General features: G+C 30.2%; 2 long non-coding RNA genes across 2 annotated transcripts; one reads left to right on the top strand and one right to left on the bottom strand.

The window, feature by feature from the left end:
• Nucleotides 1-886: 886 nt before the first annotated feature.
• Nucleotides 887-14,167, top strand: LOC126888856 (uncharacterized). Its single transcript, XR_007699680.1, has 3 exons — nt 887-2,085; nt 12,834-12,991; nt 13,987-14,167. It is a non-coding gene; the product is annotated as an uncharacterized LOC126888856 (long non-coding RNA).
• LOC126888857 (uncharacterized) lies at nt 9,851-11,352 on the bottom strand. Its single transcript, XR_007699681.1, has 2 exons — nt 11,024-11,352; nt 9,851-10,031 (listed from the first exon to the last, which is right to left on the bottom strand). It is a non-coding gene; the product is annotated as an uncharacterized LOC126888857 (long non-coding RNA).
• Nucleotides 14,168-14,678: the final 511 nt, after the last annotated feature.

Consider the following 14,678-nt stretch of genomic DNA (forward strand, 5'->3'; position numbering starts at 1 on the left):
AGGAAGCATAATTTTTAAGGTATGGGTTATGGTTACTAGTAAAATTGGTTTCTTGGAAACAAATGATATCTGGTGAAGTATCAGAAACAAGCAGTTGAAGATTTTCTAGATGAGGGTAAAACCCATCACAATTCCATTGAATTAAACTGAATGGGATGTATTAAAATGGGAGATTTGTGAGTGCTGCGACCTTTGAGATCGATCGGAAAGGTACTCATCGTCAGATTGTTCGCATGATGAACTTAAGTCTGCTAAACTTGCGGCTTCAGAGCTTTCTAGTTCTAGTTGCTTTTTGATCTTTTTACTTAAACGGGTAAATCGGTTTTTTACCGTTCTATCTAAAAGGGTTGGGTATATAGCATGTAGGTTTAAAAGTAGACTTTTTACATCATCCGTGAGCTTTTTCGCTTCCGAATAAGGATCAGGATATCCGAAGGTATTTTCAAGGAAGAAAACGAAATTATCTATGGGTATCTTAAAAGTTTGTGGATTTTATTTGTATGCTTCTTGGATTGTTCTCTTGGTGGTTTCGGTTAATACTGATTCTGTTTGAATATCAGCTTTGTGCTTTTTTTTGCTTTGTGAACTTTTTCGGAGGAAGCTGATACAGGGGGAGGCATCTCTAACGATGGTTGAATTTCTTTCTCAGAAATTTCAGGGCTTGCTTGTTCACTATGAGTTTCTATTTTAGAGTTGCCTCGTTTTTGAGAAACTTGTGTTATAGAGATTTGGTCTGATTGTGTAGTGTCAGTGTTGGAGTCCATATTCTCGGTTTGTGGATCTTTGGCATTATGTGTAGAGGGACATGAAATTTCTAAGTCAATTGAAGGATTTGGACAGTTGGAGGCTATATGTCCGGTTTGTTTACAGATAAAACAATGTACTTTATCTGTAGAAAAGAAGATTCTGTGTTCATAATCTTCGAAGGAAATAAGTACTGATGTTTGTAATTCAAAATTTTCGGAGGTAGGGTAAACATAGACTTGGCGTCTGAAACTTAATACATGTGAATATTCGTCCCCAGGAATGCCTGCTCCTAAATAGGATAAAGGAGATGCGATGCGAAGTCCAAGATTTTTAATGCTATTTTCAACTAAGTCATGTGGTATGAACGGTGGAACGTTAGATATAATTATTCTTTTAGCAGGGGAAATTAGTCTTCGGATATTTAAAGAAACATTTCATATCTGTACTAAGGGAGGTGAATCTATAAGCTGGTCGACAAGGTTAGAGCTAGAAAGATAGATACAAATACGATTGTTTGATATCCTAGATGCAAAAGAGACGTGCTTAGGACCTACCCTAACAACACACAACATTTCAGGAATGTACTACCAAAGTTCTATCAATATTTGAATGTCCTGGATATTTAGGGAACATTCGGTGAACATCTGTTTAAATTATTCCTGGAATGTTACCATAAGACATTCTGTGAACATACTACCAATGTTCCTATATTTTAAGTTGCGAAATAATACATACGTGTAACAGATACAGCATTACTTATAACATACCAGACAAACTAAGTGACATTTTAGGCCTACAGTGCAATAATATGTCAAATTTAAAGAGTTTCCCAAGTTCAATTAATACAATATTATAAACATACAAATGTAATAAAAATTATTGTTCGCGAATATTCAATTTTGAATGTGATTTTGTTAATAAAAAAAATACTTATAACTTATGCAAAACCCAAGAGAGGCATTTATATTTATTTCTTTTACATTCATTTTCAAATTCGCCGTGCATATATTTTTGTGCATGGCGCTTGAGAGGGCATCACGTGACTAAAAACGACCAACCAACGACCTCGCTTCGGCCATCTTGGCATCTTCATCTTGGCCACCTTGCCTTGCCGTGGATCGTTGTTTGTATTATTTGTGCTTTTTAAGAATATTTTTTTAATTCGGGTACTTTTATAATAGCTTTAATAGTATTATTAACATAGTGCATAAAATGGTGTCCTGTTTTTAACGCAGTTGGAGTAGCAGAAACAAATGTAGATAAAAAAATAGCAGGAATAACGTTTCAATTATGACAGAAGCTCGAAACAAATGACTGAATGAAAAGCCCTATTAAAAGGTTAGTATGCAAATATGTAAACAAAGGCATGTCCTGTATTTCAGAAAATAAATTAATACTATTAATACCCTAATAATACTATTCATAAAAAATCTTTTAAGTAACGTAGATATAACAAAGTGAATAAAAGGCATAAATCAGAAGAATTATTATTTTATTTTATAAGTTAATTATTGGTCATATCCATTTATTATTTTAATATTAATTGTGAATAAGCCACAAACTTCACTTATTCCTAACTAAAACAGTAAATAGAGATAATAACAAAAGGATTTGTAAAACTAAAATAATTCTTTTTGCGTTTTTGCTAATGTATGCGTTTATAAATAGGATGGTAGACCACACACTATAATATGCAGTACCAACTAATGAATACACAGAATATTATAGTCGATTTGCTAAACTCAGTCTCGGTACTACTGAGTCTCAGACACAACTGGCTAGTGATTTTAGTAAATAATTTTGCCAATTTGGTAAAATTGGCAAAAAAAATAATAACTAAATAGTTAATAATTACTGTAATTTTGGCAAAATTAGCCAAAAACAAAAAAAATTACCTACTAAAATCACTAGCCAGTTTTTTGTGAGTTCATTAATCATATTTTTTATTTAAAACTAAAATTTGTTAATAATGCTTAGTAATGCATATATTTTGTATTTTTAGCTTTCCAGAAGATCCTGCGAAGAAGATATGAAGTATAGATCAGATTTGTTAATAGAGGAGTATGTTCAAAACACTTTTTAGAAAAAGATATTGACAGAACTTTACTTTCATCTGTTCGTTTGAGAGACTGTGCTGTTCCAATAGCTTATGTTACACAGGTATATGCATAACCTAATTAATAATACAGTCCGTACAATATAGATACTGTTGTAATTCATTATCTACATCGGAGATCTAAGTTGACATTGTTGCCCAACTACAAAAAATTTTTGAATTCATTCTAAGTCAAATATATCACATAATTATTGCGAAGTAGATTATACAACAAAACAGATTAATATTCAATGTAAATAAATAAAAACATCAGAAATAGAAAACAAGAATTAAGGTATAATCTTATGTTACAGTTATTAAGGTACCAAGGGTGTTATAAGGATAATAACGCTTGAGGTCAATGGTGTTTTTAACAAGGGCCTTCGGCCTGAGGGATATACGTTGACTGAAAGCGTTATTATTATAATACCTGTGGTGCCTTCAACGTTTAATGTCTGACTAAATTATTCTTTATATGAAAAATTTGAATGAATTTTGAATTGATTAGTTTTTAAGTAAGTACATTTACCAGTAACAGTAGTAACGTAATTGTGGTAACCATAGTTTTACTTAGGTTGATATTTGTCAACTTGACAGTATCTAAGTCGTTATTTAAATTTAATGCCCAAGGGCGTTATATCGTACTTAACAGACTTCGAAATGTCATTATTTGTCAAATAATGTACCAGTAGGACATTAAAGTAAATAATAAAAACAATAAATATAATGAATACTAAATACTTATTTGTTTGTGAAAAATCTATTTCTTGGTGGCTTTTTTGTAATTAACTATTCTAATGGGGAAATAAGCCACAATTTATTTGAAAAAATAATTTTATTAAGGTTTCTACTTCCACATCGGAGGTCGTTGTCAAAATACAAAATGTTCATTATTATTATTTTATTTATTAAATATTATTTATTATTTATTTAAATATTATTTAATATTTATTTTTTTATTATTATTATTTATGCGTATTATTACCTGTAAATAATATTTCTTTTTATTTTCTTTTTTTCTAAATTACTTTTTATTTTATTTTCTTTTAGAATCAGCTGAGAGAAGTGGTCTACAAAAAACCAGAAAGGAAACGGAATATGTGGCTACGAAAAGGAAAAGAAAGGTTTACAAACAAATGTGACACATTTTTTAATAATATTTAGGAATGTCAGTAAATTACATTAAAAAATGTATGTAAAGATTTTTTGCAATAAAAATGTTTATATTTATCAAGGATGTATTATTTGGTATGGCCACATATCGTCAGTGATGTGACAATACCTCCTATCTGTTTTTTTCAAGAGATTTGTAAGATAGACTAAAAACTTGTTTCGGCCACCTCCTGTTTTCATATATTTTTTGACTTGTTTTGCAGTAAATTCAACTATCTATTTACTACAAAAAAAGTCAGAATACGTACGAAAACAGAAAGTGACCTTAAAAAATGTTTTTCGTCTCCTGCAAACCTCATGAAAAAACATATAGGAGGTATTGTCACATTACTGACGATATATTTCAGTAAATGTCTAAAAAATATACTGTGAATGTTCAAAGAACGTTCGTAGACATTCATGGAATGTTCTAACAAGACATTCAGTCTAAAAATATACTGTGAATGTCCAAAGAACATTCATGGAATGTTCCAACAAGACATTCAGTCTAAAAAATAGACTGTGAATGTCCAAAGAACATTCGTAGACATTCATGGAATGTTCCAACAGAACATTCTAAGAATATTTAAAATGCTGACACAGCACTTTCCAGGGACATTCATGTGCATTTGGGGACATTCCAGGAATGTTTTCAATGTCCTGTGTGTACATTCTAGGAACGTTCATGGAATGTTTTGTGTTATTAGGGTATAATATCACCTATAACTTTAACGTAATCATGCAATTTCAGGTTGTCTTCGGCATGCATCACAATGGCATCATATTTGCTAGGGAGTGTTGGCCGCGGAATAGCTTTCGCAGCTGACGAATAGGATTGGTTTGATGTTTGAAACTGAGACATATTTTCTGTTAGTGTGTTTGCTACGCCACTGCTCATGTAGTCAAAAGCAATTGCGTTGTTAGCTTGAAATTATAATTTAGTTTTTATGTGTTATGGTAAAAGTTTCGTTTTTCATCCATTTTAAAATAAAAATAGATTGCCGCTTGTAAGGCAATCCTATTTAAATTTTTCTTTTATATTTTTAACAGTAAAAACAAGAAATAAACCTCAACTAATAATGAATGAATTATACATACATCAATTTGTGGAAAAGGTTCACTAATGACACTGTTTTTTACTGCGTTTTTAAAAGCACGATAAAATACAGAACTACCTGCTCGTTCAACGACTCGTTGTGGAATCTGTCTTAAGCATCTTATTGTTGTAATAAAAAAATACTCTGCAAAAGAACTATACAACCATCTCCCTCTGTAACTTAAATCTGCAACACTTTTCCCAAGTTCCGTAAAATGACGAAAGCTTATCTATCTGAAGACCATATTATTCAGTGGAAGAATTTCTTAATCAATAACTAAGAAATTACAGTGCTCTTACATAAAAGTAGTATTTTTATCTATATTTGGGTATCATATGTAGCAGCTTAATATTAAATTTATTCTTTCTTAAGGCTGATTATTTTCAATTTATTTAAATTTTGTAATATATTGTTTTAGTTTTACTTATTTATTATTTTTTTAATTTATACTGATGATTTATGTAATTTTAGTAAATTATATTTAAAAAACTCTAACAAGAAGTAAAACCACTTCTATGTAAATTGGTATATTTATTAAAACTTAAAAAATCCCAATGGATTGAATAAAATATGTCCAATTCAGAACGTTTTCAGACCTATCGGTCCATCATCAGTGAATCTACAATAAAATAAGTAATCCCACTATTAGAATTGAAAGATGGTTGAAATTTTTAAAAAGCTAAAAAAGTGTGGTTAGATTACTTACGTGTATACTTGCTAAATAGCCCCAGAACCAAACAATGGTTGAATTTAAAATTCATTATTTAAAAATAATATTAAACAGGCTAAACGCCGATGTTAAAGGATATAGCCTATGGGAACATGGTGAAACCCTACCAAAACCTCAATCAACCATCTTAGGCCAACTTTGACTATAAAGTGTCACAAGTGTGTAAGGAACTGTTTGAAGTGACATTGACAGTAGAGAAAAAGGTAGTCGATTTTCAAAGTTAATTAACCAAAAGGTCATGACCCACAACAAATGATAAAAATTTTTAATATCTGAAAATGTCTAACATTTTAAATCTATTGGTTTTTGAAAAAAAATTGGGATATACAAAATTAATTTAGAATATAAGATTATTTATATTGACTGTATACTATAACATTAGATTGATCAAATTGATAGAAAGAAAGTTAAGCTGCTGTCAATAATGATAAAAAGATAAAAATAGATGAAGGTGAGAGAAGAGAAAGAATAAGTATTAGTTGGAATGTTATTGTACAAAATGAATAAATTGGTAGGCAATTTAATCTAGTCTATATTGTATTGGTGGTTGTATATGTAAAAGGAAAATGTTGTTATTTAAAAATAAATGCAAATTTTTTTTTTGTAAATAATGGATTTGAGTTAGGATACAGTCAAATAATTAAAAGTGTGTAATATGTGAATGAAAAGGATTGTAATTATTATGAGATGTTTTATTTTTTAATTTTTTTTCAAAAGTTTTGAGAGAATTCTTGTGACAAAGTGAGGGTATGTGAAGTTAGAGATAAAGAAAAGTATGATTATAGCTGTTAAGTCCAGTTGATACAAGAATGAAATTAAAATGAAAATAATATTGAAAGTGTACTGAATAAAATAAAACCAAAGTAAGAAAAATAATATTGATATAATTTAATTGTAATGATAATGGATCTGAATGTGAGAACTGAAATTAAGTGATGGGATGTTAGTTGGAGAGGTAAAAAATTTTACTTGGAAAAAGTCAAAGACAAAAAGTAGAGGGCTGTGGTGTAAGGTATAAAAACAAGAATTTTAAGGGAAAGAGAGGGATAAAGAAAAGATGAGGTGTGGAATTAAACTGAACGAAGTAATGAAATGAAAAAGAAGTGAAAAGATAGTAGGGTGAATTAATGAGGTGATGGTTAATAGGGTTCAGTAATTAATAATGTTAGTCGGGTAAAGGAGTTTGGAAGCAGTGAAGGAAAGAGGAAATTTTGAAGAAGGGAGAGTAAGTTAAAAGAGAAAGAATAGGATAAAAAGAGGAAGTTGAAAAAATAGGAATTATGAGAATAATTGGCGATGAATGGGGACAAAGTTGCGGTTAAGGGATGTTTGTCTATTGACACAGTTGGGACTCTTCTTCAGGCCCTTGACAATCTCCAAATCTTCGTATAAGTCTAAACGGAGTGTATTGTTTTGTTGAATATTGTGTATCAACTGGACACTTTCAGGTATCTTAAGTTCATGTTTATTGACTTTTAAATGGTGTGAAAAGGCAGAAGTGGTATCTCTCTTGCTGTGTTCTGCAGATCGAGTAGACAGGGAACTGTAAGTTCTGCCGATGTAGGTGGCATCACAATCTAAACAAGAGAGTCTGTATACCCCACTCCGGTTCATATAATGGATAGGATCTTTTGGTATTAGTTAAACTTTTGCTGAGAGTGTTATTAACTTTGAAAGATATTTTTATGTTGTCACAAGAATTGGAAATTATATGTTTGACTCTTTCAGATAATTTGGAGTTATTGAATGGTAAGGAGGCATAGATGGGAGTAGTTGTGGATGATGTAGAGGAAGCGGATTGTTGTAGTAACTTGAGTTCTCTTTTTTGTTGAAGTTTACTGATGATGTCTGGGTCATAACCATTGTTGACTGCAATCTGTTTGATAATATTCAACTCTTTGTTGAATTCAGTTACGGATAAAGGAATAGAGTTTAATCTATGTATAAAACTGCGAAAAGCAGAGAGTTTATATGATAAAGGGTGATTAGAAGTAGAATGGATAACATGATCTGTCTGTGTTGGTTTACGGTAGATACCAAAGTTGAAGTGGTCATGTAGTCTGGTAATAGATAAATCCAGAAAGTTAATGGAGTTAGAAGATTCTAGTTCCATGGTAAAGGTGATATTAGGATGGATTTGATTAATTTTGTGAAGTAAGTTGTGAGCTGAATCAGAGTTACCAGAAATGAGGACTAAAATGTCATCAACATAACGGAACCAGTGTAAGATCTCTGGATTTTTTATGATATAGTTGGATTCTAAGTGACCCATAAAAACATCAGCTAAGAAAGGGGATAAGCAACTACCCATTGCTAAACCGTCAGGTTGTTGATAAAAGTTGTTATTAAAAACAAAGTAATCTTGAGATAGACAAATTTTGAGAATGTTTATAATAGACGAAGTGGTGGTGGAAGTGACAGAATTATTTAAGAGGAGTGAATTAACCAGACTAATCGATTCATTTTTTGGTACTGAAGTAAATAAATTGCTAACATCAAAAGAAAGCATAACAATATTTGGATTAAGATTGACAAGTTGAAGTTTTTCAACTAATTGGCGAGAATTCAAAGCAGTAAACTGTGGGGTAAATTTGATAAAGTTTTTAATGGTGTTAAGAATGAATTTAGATAAAATAGAAACTGGAGTGTTAATGAAGCTGACAACGGGACGAATAGGAATGTCAACTTTGTGTATCTTTGGTAAACCGTATAACCTGGGGGTGAGTGGATTTGATGGAATTTTAGTATATGGTGCTTCAAATTCAGAAAAGAAATCAGTAAATTGTTTTAAGTTGGTTTTCATCTTCGAAACAAAAGATTTAGAGGGATCAACGGGAAGAAGAGTAAAGTTATTGTTGTCTAGGAAGGAGGTGACTTTGTCAATGTATAATTGTTGGTCTAAAATAACAAGGCAGTTGCCCTGATCTGCTTTGCTGAAGATGAGGTGGTGGTTTTGGATCTTATTTTTGATAGACTTGAGTGTGGAGAGAAGGGATTTAGACTTATATGAGAAATTGGGAAAAGAGAGAGATGAAGAAGTTTGTGTAGAAGTAGAAGAGGAACTGATGTTGGTAAGAGAAGAGTTATTGTTGGAAAGAAGTTTCGTTTTGAATTTGTTGATAGTTTGGATGCAAGAGTTTCTGATTGAAGTTTTTTGTGTGAGTGAAATGGAAAGATTTTGAATAACCATGTCGGTCTCTATGGATAGACTCTCAAGATCTTTGATAGATAAATTGCTAGGAATGGAGTGTTTGAGGCCGAGGTTTAAGAGTTTTAATTCGTCATCAGAAAATTGGACATTTGAGAGATTTTTGATTCTTGGGTGGAATCGAAAATTGGAATAATTTTTGTTACGAGAAGCTTTTTGTTGATCAAATCTAATCTTATCCCTAATAACACAAAACATTCCATGAATGTTCCTAGAACGTACACACAGGACATTGAAAACATTCCTGGAATGTCTCCAAATGCACACGAATGTCCCTGGAAAGTCCCAGGAAAGTGCTGTGCCAGCATTTTAAATATTCTTAGAATGTTCTGTTGGAACATTCCATGAATGTCTACGAATGTTCTTTGGACATTCACAGTCTATTTTTTAGACTGAATGTCTTGTTGGAACATTCCATGAATGTTCTTTGGACATTCACAGTATATTTTTAGACTGAATGTCTTGTTAGAACATTCCATGAATGTCTACGAACGTTCTTTGAACATTCACAGTATATTTTTTAGACATTCACTGAAATATATCGTCAGTAATGTGACAATACCTCCTACATGTTTTTTCATGAGGTTTGCAGGAGACGAAAAACATTTTTTAAGGTCACTTTCTGTTTTTGTACGTATTCTGACTTTTTTTGTAGTAAATAGATAGTTGAATTTACTGCAAAACAAGTCAAAAAATATATGAAAACAGGAGGTGGCCGAAACAAGTTTTTAGTCTATCTTACAAATCTCTTGAAAAAAACAGATAGGAGGTATTGTCACATCACTGACGATATATGGCCATACCAAGTAATACATCCTTGATAAATATAAATATATTTATTGCAAAAAATCTTTACATACATTTTTTAATGTAATTTGCTGACATTCCTAAATATTATAAAAAAATGTGTCACATTTGCTTTGTAAACCTTTCTTTTGCTTTTCGTAGCCACATATTCCGTTTCCTTTCTGGTTTTTTGTAGACCACTTCTCTCAGCTGATTCTAAAAGAAAATAAAATAAAAGGTAATTTTTCTATCCTTTACAATTAACAATCAGAAGAAATATTATTTACAGGTAATAATACGCATAAATAATAATAATAAAAAAATTAATATTGAATATTTAAATAAATAATAAATAATATTTAATAAATAAAATAATAATAATGAACATTTTGTATTTTGACAACGACATCCGATGTGGAAGTAGAAACCTTAATAAAATTATTTTTTCAAGTAAATTGTGGCTTATTTCCCCATTAGAATAATTAATTACAAAAAAGCCACAAAGAAATAGATTTTTCACAAACAAATAAGTATTTAGTATTCATTATATTTATTGTTTTTATTATTTACTTTAATGTCCTACTGGTACATTATTTGACAAATAATGACATTTCGAAGTCTGTTAAGTACGATATAACGCCCTTGGGCATTAAATTTAAATAACGACTTAGATACTGTCAAGTTGACAAATATCAACCTAAGTAAAACTATGGTTACCACAATTACGTTACTGCTGTTACTGGTAAATGTACTTATTTAAAAACTAATCGATTCAAAATCCATTCAAATTTTTCACATACAAAGAATAATTTAGTCGGACATTAAACGTTGAAGGCACCACAGGTATTATAATAATAACGCTTTCGGTTAATGTATATCCCTCAGGCAGAAGGCCCTTGTTAAAAACACCATTGACCTTAAGCGTTATTATCCTTATAATACCCTTGGTACCTTAATAACTGTAACATAAGATTATACCTTAATTCTTGTTTTCGATTTCTGATGTTTTTATTTATTTACATTGAATATTAATCTGTTTTGTTGTATAATCTACTTTGCAATAATTATGTGATATATTTGACTTAAAATGAATTCAAAAATTTTTTGTAGTTGGACAACAATGTCAACTTAGATCTCCGATGTAGATAATGAATTACAACAGTATCTATATTGTACGGACTGTATTATTAATTAGGTTATGCATATACCTGTGTGACATAAGCTATTGGAACAGCACAGTCTCTCAAACGAATAGATGAAAGTGAAGTTCTGTCAATATCTTTTTCTAAAAAGTGTTTTGAACATACTCCTCTATTAACAAATCTGATCTATACTTCATGTCTTCTTCGCAGGATCTTCTGGAAAGCTAAAAATACAAAATATATGCATTACTAAGCATTATTAACAAATTTTAGTTTTAAATAAAAAATATTATTAATAAACTCACAAAATTATTATAAAACAGCTTAGAAATTGTTTATTAGTATAGTCGGTTCCCCAAACTCAGACACAACCCTAACAACATTCCAGGAATGTACTAACAAAGTTCTATCAATATTTGAATGTCCTGGACATTTAGGGAACATTCGGTGAACATTTTTTTAAATTATTCCTGGAATGTTACCATAAGACATTCTGTGAACATACTACCAATGTTCCTATATTTTAAGTTGCGAAATAATACATACGTGTAACAGATACAACATTACTTATAACATACCAGACAAACTAAGTGACATTTTAAGCCTACAGTGCAATAATATGTCAAATTTAAAGGGTTTCCCAAGTTCAATTAATACAATATTATAAACATACAAATGTAATAAAAATTATTGTTCGCGAATATTCAATTTGGAATGCGATTTTGTTAATAAAAAAATACTTATAACTTATGCAAAACCCAAGAGAGGCATTATTTATATTTATTTCTTTTGCGTTCATTTTCAAATTCGCCGTGCATATATTTTTGTGCATGGCGCTTGAGAGGGCATCACGTGACTAAAAACGACCAACCAACGACCTCGCTTCGGCCATCTTGGCATCTTCATTTCATCTCATCTTGGCTACCCTGCCCGGCCTTGCCTTGCCGTGGATCGTTGTTTGTATTATTTGTGCTTTTTAAGAATATTTTTTTAATTCGGATACTTTTATAATAGCTTTAATAGTATTATTAACATAGTGCATAAAATAGTGTCCTGTTTTTAACGCAGTTGGAGTAGCAGAAACAAATGTAGATAAAAAAATCTGCAGGAATAACGTTTCAATTATGACAGAAGCTCGAAACAAATGACTGTGAATGAAAAGCCCTATTAAAAGGTTAGTATGCAAATATGTAAACGAAGGCATGCCCTGTATTTCAGAAAATAAATTAATACTATTAATACCCTAATAATACTATTCATAAAAAATCTTTTAAATAACGTAGATATAACAAAGTGAATAAAAGGCATAAATCAGAAGAATTTTTATTTTATAAGTTGATAATTGGTCATATCCATTTATTATTTTAATAATAATTGTGAATAAGCCACAAACTTCGCTTATTCCTAACTAAAATAGTAAATAGAGATAATAACAAAAGGATTTGTAAAACTAAAATAATTAAAACTAAATAAAACTAAAAGGATGGTAGACCACACACTATATTATGCAGTACCAACTAATGAATACAGAGAGTATTATAGTCGATTTGCTAAACTCAGTCTCAGTACTACCGAGTCTCAGACACAACTGGCTAGTGATTTTAGTAAATAATTTTGCCAATTTGGTAAAATTGGCAAAAAAAAATAATAACTAAATAGTTAATAATTACTGTAATTTTGGCAAAATTGGCCAAAAACAAAAAAAATTACCTACTAAAATCACTAGCCAGTTGTGTCTGAGTTTGGGGAACCGACTATACTAATAAACAATTTCTAAGCTGTTTTATAATATTTTGTGAGTTCATTAATCATATTTTTTATGTAAAACTAAAATTTGTTAATAATGCTTAGTAATGCATATATTTTGTATTTTTAGCTTTCCAGAAGATCCTGCGAAGAAGACATGAAGTATAGATCAGATTTGTTAATAGAGGAGTATGTTCAAAACACTTTTTAGAAAAAGATATTGACAGAACTTCACTTTCATCTGTTCGTTTGAGAGACTGTGCTGTTCCAATAGCTTATGTCACACAGGTATATGCATAACCTAATTAATAATATAGTCCGTACAATATAGATACTGTTGTAATTCATTATCTACATCGGAGATCTAAGTTGACATTGTTGCCCAACTACAAAAAATTTTTGAATTCATTTTAAGTCAAATATATCACATAATTATTGCGAAGTAGATTATACAACAAAACAGATTAATATTCAATGTAAATAAATAAAAACATCAGAAATAGAAAACAAGAATTAAGGTATAATCTTATGTTACAGTTATTAAGGTACCAAGGGTATTATAAGGATAATAACGCTTGAGGTCAATGGTGTTTTTAACAAGGGCCTTCGGCCTGAGGGATATACGTTGACCGAAAGCGTTATTATTATAATACCTGTGGTGCCTTCAACTTTTAATGTCCGACTAAATTATTCTTTATATGCGAAAAATTTGAATGAATTTTGAATTGATTAGTTTTTAAATAAGTACATTTACCAGTAACAGTAGTAACGTAATTGTGGTAACCATAGTTTTACTTAGGTTGATATTTGTCAACTTGACATTATCTAAGTCGTTATTTAAATTTAATGCCCAAGGGCGTTATATCGTACTTAACAGACTTCGAAATGTCATTATTTGTCAAATAATGTACCAGTAGGACATTAAAGTAAATAATAAAAACAATAAATATAATGAATACTAAATACTTATTTGTTTGTGAAAAATCTATTTCTTTGTGGCTTTTTTGTAATTAACTATTCTAATGGGGAAATAAGCCACAATTTACTTGAAAAAATAATTTTATTAAGGTTTCTACTTCCACATTGGATGTCGTTGTCAAAATACAAAATGTTCATTATTATTATTTTATTTATTAAATATTATTTATTATTTATTTAAATATTATTTAATATTTATTTTTTTATTATTATTATTTATGAGTATTATTACCTGTAAATAATATTTCTTCTGATTGTTAATTGTAAAGGATAGAAAAATGACCTTTTAATTTATTTTCTTTTAGAATCAGCTGAGAGAAGTGGTCTACAAAAAACCAGAAAGGAAACGGAATATGTGGCTACGAAAAGCAAAAGAAAGGTTTACAAAGCAAATGTGACACATTTTTTTATAATATTTAAGAATGTCAGTAAATTACATTAAAAAATGTATGTAAAGATTTTTTGCAATAAAAATGTTTATATTTATCAAGGATGTATTATTTGGTATGGCCACGTATCGTCAGTGATGTGACAATACCTCCTATCTGTTTTTTTCAAGAGATTTGTAAGATAGACTAAAAACTTGTTTCGGCCACCTCCTGTTTTCATATATTTTTTGACTTGTTTTGCAGTAAATTCAACTATCTATTTACTACAAAAAAAGTCAGAATACGTACGAAAACAGAAAGTGACCTTAAAAAATGTTTTACGTCTCCTGCAAACCTCATGAAAAAAATATAGGAGGTATTGTCACATTACTGACGATGTATTTCAGTGAATGTCTAAAAAATATACTGTGAATGTTCAAAGAACGTTCGTAGACATTCATGGAAGGTTCTAACAAGACATTCAGTCTAAAAATATACTGTGAATGTCCAAAGAACATTCATGGAATGTTCCAACAAGACATTCAGTCTAAAAAATAGACTGTGAATGTCCAAAGAACATTCGTAGACATTCATGGAATGTTCCAACAGAACATTCTAAGAATATTTAA

Source organism: Diabrotica virgifera, chromosome 7 (assembly GCF_917563875.1).
Source record: "Diabrotica virgifera virgifera chromosome 7, PGI_DIABVI_V3a".
Taxonomy (NCBI): Eukaryota; Metazoa; Arthropoda; class Insecta; order Coleoptera; family Chrysomelidae; genus Diabrotica; species Diabrotica virgifera.